Raw genomic sequence first — 13,585 nt, forward strand, 5'->3', positions numbered from 1 at the left:
CGGCTATAATGATATCTGTAATATACCATGTGTTACCAACTGGAATTGTTTAAAACGAATTTATGTAACTCAATGTTGTGGTGTGTCTACATCAGAAATTAACGTTGTACAAAATAGTGTTATTTTTCATTCTTTTGTTCGTCTGTGTAACTGTAAAACCCGCTGAAAAAGCTAGAAAACAGGTGTTTCAGGTATTAGCATTGCTAGCGTCTTTGGTTGAGGCATTAACTATGATTTCTCCACCTGTTGCTTTTTCACTTTTACAGGACACCGAATACTGGGAAACCACGAGTCTTGACAGAGGTAAGCATGACTGAATTGAAAACGCAGTTATAATAGTTAATGACCTATGTTATGCACAGTTTTTTGAGTCGTTAATATTGGGTCTTTGGTGCCACAGCACATGTCAAATAGGAAATGCAGTCGTCAACACTTTGTTGAGTTTTCTGCAAGCAACCTGGCGAGAATTTTGACATAGCCTATTGAGTTTCTTGGTACGTTTTCCTTGTCAGTCCAGTTGTGATGCCACAGCATTCTAGATCAGACCAGTCTGAGCTTCGGTGCAGAGAGAAGGGCGCACAGCACAAGGTCATATTAGTGAAAATCTTCTGTTTATCACAAGTATTTTATCCGTTGTACTTTAGTCTAGTGCTCCATCTGGTTCTGGTAGAAGTTAGAAAGCCCCTGAAACAAGGATAACGTGTGACCTTGTCAGTTGTATGTCACAGCATGTTGACGCTTTCAAAGGTGTGAAAGTTTACAGCTATATGCTCCTGAATTCTGTTCAGATGTGGTACGCTGTGAGAGTCTGTGATTGTGTGTCTTGCTTATAAACTGTACTCCACTTTCAGCACTGTGTCTGTTGTAGTCTGCAGCTTTTCTGCTGTCAGGAGAGGAAATCAATTCAAGAAGTAATGCTGTTAAGCGTCGCTGCTGGCGATGGCGCGTCTCTTAGATTGACTTCGACAGTGAGTGAAACATCCAGTTGAGACCTCCACACCTGATCTTGTCTTAGCTTCTGTGACTGGAGCATGTTATGGGTTCTGTCTTCTTGTTCAAAAGACAGAACCCATAGTTGCTCATAGATTTACTACAATCGATTCCTTCTTACTTTAGGGTTAAGGTTAGGGTTCTACACTCTTAAATTCATGTTTTTTAAAAATGTATTCAACATTTTAAGCATTTTTTGTTGCCACTATGCAAAATTTGATTTTTCAATCTGATATATTGTATGTTTAACCATTAGCATAGCATCCCTGGTAGACACACACCACATTTGAATTGAAAGTTTATGAATGACTGCCCAGTACCAGATTCTCGCTCAAGTTTGCACTTCACCTTATGTCTTCTGTCCTTTATTGTGGACTTACCACTAAACAATTTTCTCATCTTGATAATGTTTTATTTTGGCACATGTCTGAGGATATTTAAAGAGGCCACAGTTAAATCCAGTTCGATGCGCTGGGGCTTCAAATGAGTGAGTCTCTGAAGCTACTTGTAATTGTAATAGTACTGAAGCTCTAATGTGTAAAAATGTGAAGTTATCATTAACTCTATCAAGCTATTTTGATGTTGACAAAAGTAGCGATAATTCTATTAATGTGGTAAACATTTAACACGCATTAACACCCATGTTTACTCCAACACATGTCTGTAATTGGATTGATGCTTGTGTTTGGAAGTCTATAAAACAAATTCGTGGCTGTTAAAGGGTTAACAACATGCACCTTTATGGTGGTCAAATGCAGGTTTCATGCTGGCTTGGGTTTCGTCACTTCCAATTTTAAAACCTGACATTTTCTCATGATTGGATCACAGGCTTCTCTTGTGTGTCACCGTTTAATTTTAGTTGCAGCAATAAAGAAAATGCAACTGCTGTCCTGTTGTGAACAGTGGAATTTACAAGCTGTTGTCAGCGATTGCTGGTGCCTCGTTCCTTTTTATCTTGGTTTTATGAGGTCATATGCTCTTTAGATCTTGGGCCAAAGGCAGACGCCTCGTCCCGAACCCTCTGATGTGTAGGCACCGGTGTACCAGCGTATACTGCAAACGGTCTTCCGACAGTTGCCTTGTGAGAACGTGGCTTACAAGATGAACCTGTAGAAATAGTCCAGTGTTATTCTGTGTCAAAGACATTTCAAAAATATTCACGTACAGCAATCTTTGGAAAGTATATTAGCAAGTTACTCATCTGCTGCTTTGAACACAGTTGTGCTCGGAGCACAATGAAATCATGAATATAGTTGGTATGTATTTATCTAACACGTGTGTATAGGGTGAAAGGTGTAACTACTTTTTGGTGAATGGAACTGAAGGAAGTCAAACTGCGGTAGTGATGATCACTATTTGTGTCTTTAGTCAGAAGATTGTACTGACTATATTATAGTTATCATATTACATTAATAATAAACATATGTTATGAGTTGCTTTATCACATTGCTTTGCTCTGCTAATATGTGGCTTTATACCTTATTTTAACTCATTTATCTTGTATTCCTGATATATGAATTAAATACATACATTACCCTATAAAGGCTATATTCGCAGCTTGAGAATTATAACAAAGAAGTAAACCCACTCAACAGTATTTGTGTCATTTGCGGGCATGTGTGCTAAACAAAAGCGGCTTGGTGAAATGGATACCTTCATCTCATGCGATGACCATAGCCACAGTTGACCTTCAGTGTGTGTGGGGGTGCTTGGCGTGTGTGTGGGTGTCACATGTTTGAATTTCCGTACTTTGTCTTGTAACATTCTGCAGCCTGATATGCCTTCAACTTGCAATAAAGAGGCGATAGGTAGAATATCAAAAGGTTTCAATTAACGCACTGAGCTGTTTTAAAGGCTTCACTCATGTCCGCCCACATCCACTGCAAGATAAACATTCCCTGCCTCATGGTAATGCTCTGCTCCGGACTGGAATTCTCAGCTGCACCATGGACTTTTTCTGGAAAACTGATCGTCTGGAAGGGGAGTTGCTTATTACTAAGCGTGGACTTAGTTTGGAATTTGACAAATGGTTGCTTGAAATCTATCGATCGCTTTGTTGTCTGAATAGTTGTGTAATGCACCTCAACGGTGATGCTGAAGCAGTGAAGTAAGGCTGTTATTTCCAAGAATTGACCTTCCCTGTGGTCTTTTATCCCTATGTTGCTCTTAATTTTCAGTTAGTTCATAGGTTTCTACACATTGAGACTGTTCAAACATGACAGGGCTGACTGCTTGCTCACACGCCTGCCTAATGTTGAATTATGAAGTTAGGTTTATTTACCTTTTTAATACCATCATACAGGTTTGCATAAAACTTTTTACCCCAGTAATTTTACTGAATTGTATCAAAATTTCTTCCTGCACCCGTGTATTGACCATTGAAATTGATGGATATAATTTTACCCTCCCTGCCATAGTGTCTGAGTAGATTCAAAGAAGATATAGCAATTACATATAATTACATAATTACGTATTTCTTTTTTTCTGAACTTGCATCACTCAACAATCTGGCTTCTGACATTCAACTTCATTGTCATCTTTTAAGAACTCAAATTTGCTTAGTCCTGTTTGGGGTTGCGGGGAGTGCTGGAGCCTATCCCAGCGGTCACTGGGCGTGAGGCAGGAATACACCCTGGACAGGTCACCACTCCACCGCAGGGCGCACACAAACCATTAACACACACGCCTCGGGGCAATTTTAGACCGTCCAAATAACCTACTGAGCATGTCTTTGGGCTGTGGGAGGAAACCGGAGCAGCCAGAGAAAAACCTATCTCCTTGTACTCTCAAGAGCGCTAACCATGAGGCTGCCCTGTGGTTACGTGCATAATATTTATTTTAAATCTTGTGAGTTGATCTTGTCAAATTTGAAAATGTGGTTTACTTCTAGAAAAGTGGGTAAAACAATAAAACTTAAGTCGTGTAAGATCATAGATTCGACATAAAATGACATTAGTTCAGCACAAATATCCAGAAATATGAATTCCTCTGTCCGCATGGATCAGTTTTCTATTGGACCGTCTTGGAGTTGAGCAGATGAGAATTGCTGGGAAAACAACATGTCGTGCATCCCATCTCAACAAACTGCAAACCCTTCTCAGTTTGATCATGATGCTGTAATACCAATAGCGGAATCTGCAAAATATCTCTTCAATTCAACCTACGAACTTCCCAGTGCGAACTTTCTAGCAGGAATGACCTGCTAGACTTAATGTTCCTGCTAAAATCCCAATAAACGTTGTGGTAAGGTTGTCAAAGGATTCAGTCCAGCATTACAACTCTGCTGTCACACTTCACACATTAAGTTATTCTGGCATACCCCCTGGCACAAGCCTCGCCGTGCCCTCCCCCAGTGATATATGCGTCTCACGGGGACAAAAATACATGTAGAGATTCTTATGGAGTCTAGTCACATGATTGTACTAAGTTGTCGTCTCACAAATCCTTATTATCCGTGTAGCTGTCATACCGGACTTTCACATTCAATCCAGTTCATCTCCACCCAGATCATTTAAGAAGGTTCAGATCTCATTGAGAGTGTGTGCGACTCATTAGCCAGGTTCTTAAGTGCTGCTGGGCTAGTCAAGAGTTGGCAGAGTTAAGGACTGACAGCCATTAATCTATGTTTACAACATACCAGTCTTAGTCGTCCTCCAGCGTGCAGGGATCAACATGTAAGCGAGCATAGCGCTCAAATAAGATGGCACAACACTAGGAATTGCTCATTGCATGTCGTCTCCTACCTAAGTGGTCGATGGCATCAGGTTCTTTTTATTGTGTTTCAAGTGTTGGAAAGTCACTCTTCAATCTTCTATACATTCATATATATATATATATCAGTGGTGAGACTTTAAGGAGTTAATTACGATTAATTATTACAACGAAAAATCACGTTAAAATATTTTAATCACATTTAATCGTTTTACTTAAATTTAATTTAATTTAACAGTTTGCTCTCCAGACCACAGGGAACCTTTGTGAGTGCAGGAGTTCCTGGTCCACTGATCCCACTGATGCACGAGACACGTGGCAGCTGGGATGATAACAACAACAACAAACACGGAGGAATCCCTGAACAAAAGCAAACAAAAGCATCTGTTTACTTTTGTTCATGGAGGTTTTTCACTACACAATGACCAGGGTTTCCACTACTCTGAATGGACTTGAAATTCTTATAAATTTGACTTTCTGATACAAATACATCAAGACATTAAAAGAGCTTTAGTTTAAATGAGGTGATATAAAAACTTGAACCGTGATTTATTGTGCCATTGTCAAACTGATGCAAAATAAACAATATTTTGTTGTGTAAATCTATGTATGGGTCCATCATTAGTTTCACTAATATACCAAATTCATTCAAATTGAAAAATGTGGCTTCTTGTGGTAAATATTCTTCTTCCATTAAACTCGAATCGAATCCCACTCCCAATATATATATCTATATCTATATATATATATATATATATATATATATATATATATATATATATGTTATGACAGATACCTGTCTAGAATGTTGTTTAGAATTACAATTACAATCATTTTTTGTATGTTTCATAGATAATACTACTCACAATGTTACTCTTGATCATTACATTCAATATCACCCTCTTTCTCATATCTGCACAGTATTCTGCTGCAACTGTCACTGACTGGAACACATTGAGTTGTTAGTCCTACTGTGAGGATGATCTTCTTTCAGTGATGCATGAACTGATGCCCACCAAGTGCCAAAGCCTCCTGGTCCGAAAACAGCTCTTTACCGCCTAATAAACTCTATCCTTAACCCCCCACTGAGACTGGGTCTTTTTAATGGGACCTGAGTCCACAGCAAATGGTTTTAGACCTCCTCTCTTTCCAATAAACAGTCTTGATTCTGATCTGTTCATAGGACTTTTGACCAGCAGGTACTATTTACATTAAAACTTGACTGAAAACTGAATTGGCTCTTCTCAGAGCTGTCACGGAGGTGCCATCTTTTCCGTGAGACTTGCTGGTGTGATCTCACTCAGTTTTTTTCCTTTCATGATGATATATGGTCGCCCCACCTTTTGGCTCACAGATGTGAAACCTCAGACGGCCAGACCATTTGAAAATGTGAATAATCTGACACTGCTGGGGAGAGGAGCCTTCCAATGATTCAGCAGATCAAGTGATCTTGACACCTTCCGTGTGACTGATGGCTTTCCCAGAGTCCCCCAATCCAGCCTCTGAGGCAGTCTGTGCGCTGGCGAGTGACTGCTGAGGTGATAATTAGGAGACTCTCTTCTCCCGCTGTTCTGCTTGTGGCTCTGTCCAGGGCAGGGACCCCCACTTAGTCCTGCTCCGCTCAGCTTCCCTGGTCTTCTGTTTCCTGAGTCCACCTACTCAGTTCTTCCCTCGGATACCCAGCCAGTCTACCTCATGTGTACCTTTTGAGGACGCTCCAGTTGGGCATCATTCTAGTTTTGGGGGAACGTAGTTTGTTGGAGAGGCTGTTGAGGAGAGATAAAGCTTGGGTGCGGGGGTTGCCTCTCTCGGCTGCTGTGGATGAGGAGTAGCTGAGGGTTCAGTGCCCAAAGAATAGTTCTCGCTTCTGCACTGGCTTCTCAGTCCTCTCCAGGCTGTGAAAGAGAGGGAAAGTTGCTCCATCAGGATCTGCTTGCTTCAGATTTGTGGCACTTATTTCCGAGGGAGGGGTGAGTTAGGTGGTGCTAGGGAGTTCGCTTCGCCTTCAACTTAACTTATGAGCGGCCGGACTGAACAGGAAGTGTTCCCAAAGCTAAAGAAAAATGCTTGGAAAAGGACAAAATGGTGGATCCCCATCAGAGACAAGCAGTGAACTCTTTCAAAGGTAAGAAGAATTTGCGCAGAGTCGGACGTTTATTGACTGCACACATGTTGTTTACTGCTGGATGGCTGGATGACCAATTTGTTCCACGGATTTCAGTTGATGCAGGAATGTAAATCTTTATTATACCACGTGTGGTGGAGGGATTTCATATAGGAAGGCACGTCATGTGCGTGTGACAACTTTTAACAAAATAATTCATGTGTATTCAATTTAAATAATTCACTGCCAGCCATTTTAAACAATAAATATTCATACTAAGGTTGAATGATATGTCATTATCATATCTATACCGTGATATGGAAATTGTATTATATATTATATATGTCACAAAATCTTCAATGTCCTGCTTGAACCAGACAAACTCCAATGTCATTTCATGCTTGCGGTTGATCCACAGCTGATGCAAAAAACAACAACCACTAAACCCATAGCCATATTGAATCAGTATTGAGCTTTTAGGCATGAATATTGAGATGTGAAACTTTGCTCCATCCGTCAACCCTAATGTATACATTCTAATTGATTCAATTGATGCTTTAACACACTCTTGTTTAATAGAAAAAAATTATTTAAATATGCATTTAATTTTTCTAAGTAAAATAAAATAAAGGAATACATAGGACTTACACTGGTAACCAAATTATCTTGACTTAAGTAAACTTAAGTACTGAAGGTAAGCTGTTTAATGTATTTCTCTGTCGCCACACACATTCTGAAGCTGTCATGTCAAGGCTCAACAATCCTAAGGTTTCTAATTGTTTGTGGAACACTATCTTTGGAAGGGTGTACAGATTTATGATGGAGGGATAGGCTGAGCATGGCTAACATGGTTTGTCTCATTATTTTAACCTTTTTCATGTTTCACTTTCCTCGTCTTACCCCCGATCCACCTGCCGGCCCTATATCACTCTGGCAGCGTGTCACACAGGAGAAAGTTGCTCCTGACTTCCTACCAGACTTCACACATGGCTTCAATATAGCTCAGTCTTCACACCAGTTCAGCGTCTGATCACAATTTACAGCCTGTTTTACGCCGCGCAGCGTCTTCTAATACATAGGCCAGAGAGAATGTCTCGGGAAAGGTAATTCAGTTCTGTTGTCTACTGCCTCTTTATGCTGTTGAATTTGTTTGTCAATACTGTAGCTTTTTTTTTTTTTCAAAATGCTTTTACCATTGTATGTAATGTGACACATTTTCATTTGGCATTCTTTGGACAACAGTACAGTCGTGATTATTGTCAACTGAAAGGCAGGTTTAGTTATAATTTAGTTTTTATCAAATGCCTGCATGATTATTTGCTAGGCATAAATTAATATGTAATAGTGCAAGGCAACACCAGGGGTCAGGAAATTATCGAGGGCTCAAGTTCAATGCTGAAATGTGTTGCCTTGTCATTTACCTGTTATGCTGTTATGATAATTTACTTATCTATTCAACCAAACAAGGAAAAGTATATTTGCTCTGTGACTTCAGTAGTTCTGATGTATTTGTAAATATTCATACTGATATTGAGATTCCTCGTGAGGTATTTTTTATTTATTTATAATATTAATGGCTAATGTCATCCTATTGATAGCTAGTGAATGTATATGAATATGTACATAGGAATCTGCATTTTGTTTTTTGTTAATATATGGTCCCTAAACTAAAGTGAGACCTTATTTATAAACACAAACAACTTTGTTTGAGAAAAGTTTTGTGACATAGCATACAATTGTGAACGCATTAAGTTACTTAATTGTTAAAAAAAAGTTTTGTTAAATTTAATTGGTAAAACGTTTTTGAAACTTTTCTGCATCATATGCATGTATATTGTGCACCGTATAAATGAAATAAATACATCTCCAGACCTACCACCTGAACCATATGTCCACTGCCCCGTTGACATGGGGAAACAACTGTGTTGAAGCTTGATGTTAAATGGCTGACAGTTGCGTGGCACAGGCCAAAGGTCACCTATGGCTAATAGTTACCACGGTCATGTTGGCATCTCCTTACATGATCTTGTACTGTATGTTGTTTGTGGGTGTGTGCACGCATAGTGTAACCGCAATGTTAAATCATCTTTACAGCGCTGTGGACATATCCACAAACATTGCACTCAGCACTGGCTGTATGGATCAAAATAATTTTCCTCAGATCAGATAAAAATGTTCCTGGGACAAATTTGTTTATATGAAGGCTTGTCTCAAAGTTTTCTGGTGACATCAATGACATTGTGTTAGCGATCAAATATGCATTCCTTCCTTGTGATAATCTGTCATAATTGTGTTCAAACATTTTCTTTTAAACATCCATTAAGGCAAAAGAAGGAATTTCTCAACATAGGTTATATTTAAATCCCTTTTTAAATGTGGTATTTGACAGTTGTTTGGCTCTTAAGTCAAAGTACACTGCTGGTGATTATCGAGTTATAACAAGAATTCTTTCACTGTCACTGGAAGGATGAGCCAGTCTGCCCTCTGAGCTTGAATCTTGCTATGTATAGGTCCATAATAACACAGATGCTCCGACCGCTTTTTGTGCCATGTAAAAGCAGAAAGTGGGGGTCAACTTCAGAACCACACCTCTGTGGTGATAATTCACTTTGTGTGCTCCTTTGCTCCGGCATTGTTAAGTATCTGGTCTCCATTGACTCCTTTCCAAATCTGTGACTGTCAGCTGGTGAAGGCTTTAGCGTTATTAATTCAATAATGTTGTGTCAAGTCTTCTGATGACTGTATCATGTGCTAAGATGTCTAATGCGTTGTAATGGACTGTGTGCTAAGAACCAGTCGAGTGTTGACTTAAATCACCAAATACAAATAGAATGTTGACCTGGTTGATTTATCTATTTTTTGTTATTGAACATTTATCCATTATCACTGAATAAACACCCATAAAAGATAATGATCTTTGCTTTTATTATTCCAACACAGTTGTTAATATAAATCCATTTTATTTTAGGGTGTATTGTCTATTAAAGGAAAGTTGATTGATATTTATTATTCATTTCTGTTTCATTTCTGGTGGTTACAGTTGCTCTCATAAATTATTAATAAAGTAATAAATTGAAAATGTAACAATTTAAAGTTTGGACCTTCATGAGTATGTATTTTATATGCTTTTTTGTACTTACAGTAGTAATTTTGTTCTAAATAATTAATGTATAATAATAAGTAATACAATTGTTTCTGGGGTGAACAATTTGTATTCCGAATTGCTAATGGTTGTTTGATCGTGACCGTATGTGGCAGTAAGTGTCACTGTGGAAAAGCGTGATGATTTGTGGCAACATTAAGTTATAGTTAGACGTATTATATGGCGGGGGCTGAGGATCATGTTGCTGACGTCCCTCATTCCTGTTTGTTTTCTCCCTACGAATGCAGTGGAGCTGCGTGGTCACTATCATACGTTCTCGAAAATTCTTGCCAGGGTTATGAGATGACAACATCAGGGACGAGGTGCCATTCACAAGTGCTCCGCGAATGGCATTTGGTGTTAAGCTTTCACCTTAAAACTCAACAGATTTTGAAGTGCATGCCTGTGTTTATGAACAGAAATGTTAGATGTCTGCCGCAGCCTTGTTGACAGTTCAGAAGCTGGATGAAGTTGTCACTTTTCAGTACAGAAATGGTGCAATAAATGATGATGACGCTGTGGAGATTGTACAGCAGTATGAGCTTCAATCCCCAGGGTGGTGTTCACATTTCTTCATTGCTGAAACATTGCAGCTGCCATTTCACAAACTGTACATCTGCATCTCTCTTAGCTCGAAATATGTGTTATGCTTGCGTCTGAGATTTCACACGAGTGGAATTCAACAGAATGTTTGACCAGATTTACAGTATCACTACATGTAAGCACAAAACCATGACTGCAGGAAGAGGCAGTCTCAGGAGACCTGCCCTCGGATTCAGTCATCTCTCAACAGACAGCATTTTCTTCTAGCTTGAACTGGCATGCACTTGCATTCGCACATTATATCGTGACTTTTAGTTTACACTTTTGCTATCTTGTTACTCGCTGGCTAGTTCTTCAGTCAAAATGTGGCTGCCAAATCGATTAATTCAATTTGAGCATGGCGACGGCGCTCTCTGAGGAGAAGATTTTTTTAGTCACTGCCCCATCAATTGCTCAGAGTGAGTGGCAGTGTATAAATGTGTTTGTCCCTTACTTTCCATGGAAAAAATAGAATTAGCCAGCAGTTGCTGAAGTGCCATACTGGTTCCTCACCATTGCAGTCAAGTTTTACTGAACTAAATATATCAACTGCACTATGATTCTCAACTTGTTGACAATGTGTTATGTAAAATGTATAGCAACGCTTTTACCCGTCACTCATTGTATTAATAAATATAATCCATTACAAATTCATTTGAAGGTATATATAATTTACAAGACCATTTTTATGTGTAAAATCATGTTACGTGTGTAAAATGCGCTTGGGTAAAGGCCAAGTCTGTTTGTAGTGAGGCTTAGTCCCCGCAGCATCTTTCTTACTTGCCTACTCTACTTGAGTTTCACCATTGTGTTTTAGTGAAAAGCATTTACATTATGATTCATTCACGTACTCCTTTGTCTGAAATGACTCAGTCCTACGTCTGTCATTAGGGACCTTAAGCAATACGTCTATTTGATTGTGTCAGAAGTGCGTCATCATTGATTTTCCGCTGCCAGATAATGCGTGCATATACATTTAACAAAATGAATCTAAGCTTCCAACCTCGTAGGATTCTGGACTCAAGGAGAGGACAACTGCTTCCTTTATTTTTGGCAGCTGCTATCAACCTCTTATGCCACTATCAGGGGTGTCACGGCTGGACAGAGCGCGGGGGTCACAGCTAAAGCAGCAGTGACAGGGGGCTGTGTAAATAAACAGAAGGAGGGGATGTTAGACGGGTGTCTTCATGCTGTGACAGTTTGTGAAACAGATTAGAATCAGACATGCTGCTCCAACCAAAATACCTTCTGGAGCGCCTGGAGGTTTTCTGTTTGTCAGCGCAGTGCTAAACGCTTTCAGTGCATTTCCTACTGATTAACTTTGCTGCTGATCTATTGGACCTCAGGGAGGGCAGCACATGGGGTCTAGCTCTAGATGTGCGTATGAAGAAGAATGGTGTCAATCGTACAGTCATAACTTTAATCTGCAGAGACAATGTTTGTCTTAAAACAAAGGCACATTCATGCTTTTGTGTATCTGCAGCGTCCCAGCTGTCACTGAGTCATGAGCGTGAAAATAGAAGGCAGTGTTGTTCCTGCTCGGCAGCAGCATGTGGATTTATTGGTTACCTCCAGCTCGCAGTCATCAACAGTCTTGTCTGTGTGTCTTGTCTGCCAATTATTTATTTGTATTCATTCTGATGAACAACCATTCTCTGAAAAAATGTACTTTTCAATAACCCTTGATGTCTGTTGACAGGTATATCAACACTTGTTAAAATTGTTTCACTGCATTAATGAGGAAGACTCAACTTTTGTAGACATATTGTTTTTTTTAATTTAGTATTTCCTTGTCTTCGAAAAGTCTTTGAGTAATTCTGTCACTCACTGAGAACTTGATCCTATTCTTTTTTTTAAATCTCACAATAACTCTTTTTGTCGATTGAAGCTTCAATTGTGAATGAATTCAATTGCCTAATGTCATATAAGACATTCACTTATTTATTTAAATACACTACATACTGTCTCTACTCTCTCTTGACTTTCATCTCAGTTTATTTAGCTGTTTAAATGTAAAGAATATTTGCGTGAATAAATAAATAAAGGGGAAAGATGCAACTAGTGCAACCTCAGAACTGCGGCAAAAGATGTTAAAGATAACATATGAAGTGCTGGTTGCACTTTTTGTGAGCAACAACTCACCGAGCAACAATCTTTCTGCCTTCATATTTTAATCCTATTTGTGGCATTGATGCTGATGCAAGTGGTTTTTATTTGTAGCAGCCTGTAGCTATATTGATGAGCTATCTCCCTCTTAAAGGGCTACTATCTTGCAGAACTTACTGGGGTCACTGCCTGATTTTGTTCCAACCCATCAAGAGTTCACTGTTTCTCCAATCTCCACTGGAACAGTCTATGTCTAGAATCCTCTCGACATTACGACAAGTCACATTACTCATTTGAGTGGCTCCAGCGAAACGTGTCTCACTTTATTGGTGGCTCTACTGCCATAAGGCATAATTCAACTGAAGAAAACGTTGAAAAAGCTCTTCTGACATTGTCAGTTGATGCCAGACAAGCGCTTTAATAGATCACACTACAGTCATACAGTCATATCCACTGTTTATCTCTGTGTGTAACTTTAGATGCTGCAAATCTGTTTTAATGGTCATTGACAGATGTGGAAGATTAATTCTTGCAGGCGTCTGTTATCTGTCTAATACACCGTGAATAAATGTGCGTATCAATGATCATGTGCTGGACTGTACTGTTGACAAAAGTTGGACGTGATCCATCAGTATTATTTCTAATGACTCATAATTGTACTCGCTGCCGGTGGAAATATGAGTTCCAACAAACTATAAATGAGTCTGCATTCATTACTGTGAACAGTGGGACGTGGCTGCTGACTAAAGTTTCTCACTTTCACTTGAGTTGGACTTACAACTTTCCCTTGAAATCCCTGTCACTTTAGAGTCCTGAAGCAGCTGTGGGGAAGTAGCTCGCACCTTTTTGGTGAAGACGAATTAGTGTTAATGATTATAGCAGCCTGGGAAGTCAGCAGCCTCCTGACAGGAGAAGTGCTGGACCATCTGGCCGGAATTCTTTTTCATGTG

Source organism: Synchiropus splendidus, chromosome 2 (genome assembly GCF_027744825.2).
Source record: "Synchiropus splendidus isolate RoL2022-P1 chromosome 2, RoL_Sspl_1.0, whole genome shotgun sequence".
Lineage (NCBI taxonomy): Eukaryota > Metazoa > Chordata > Actinopteri > Syngnathiformes > Callionymidae > Synchiropus > Synchiropus splendidus.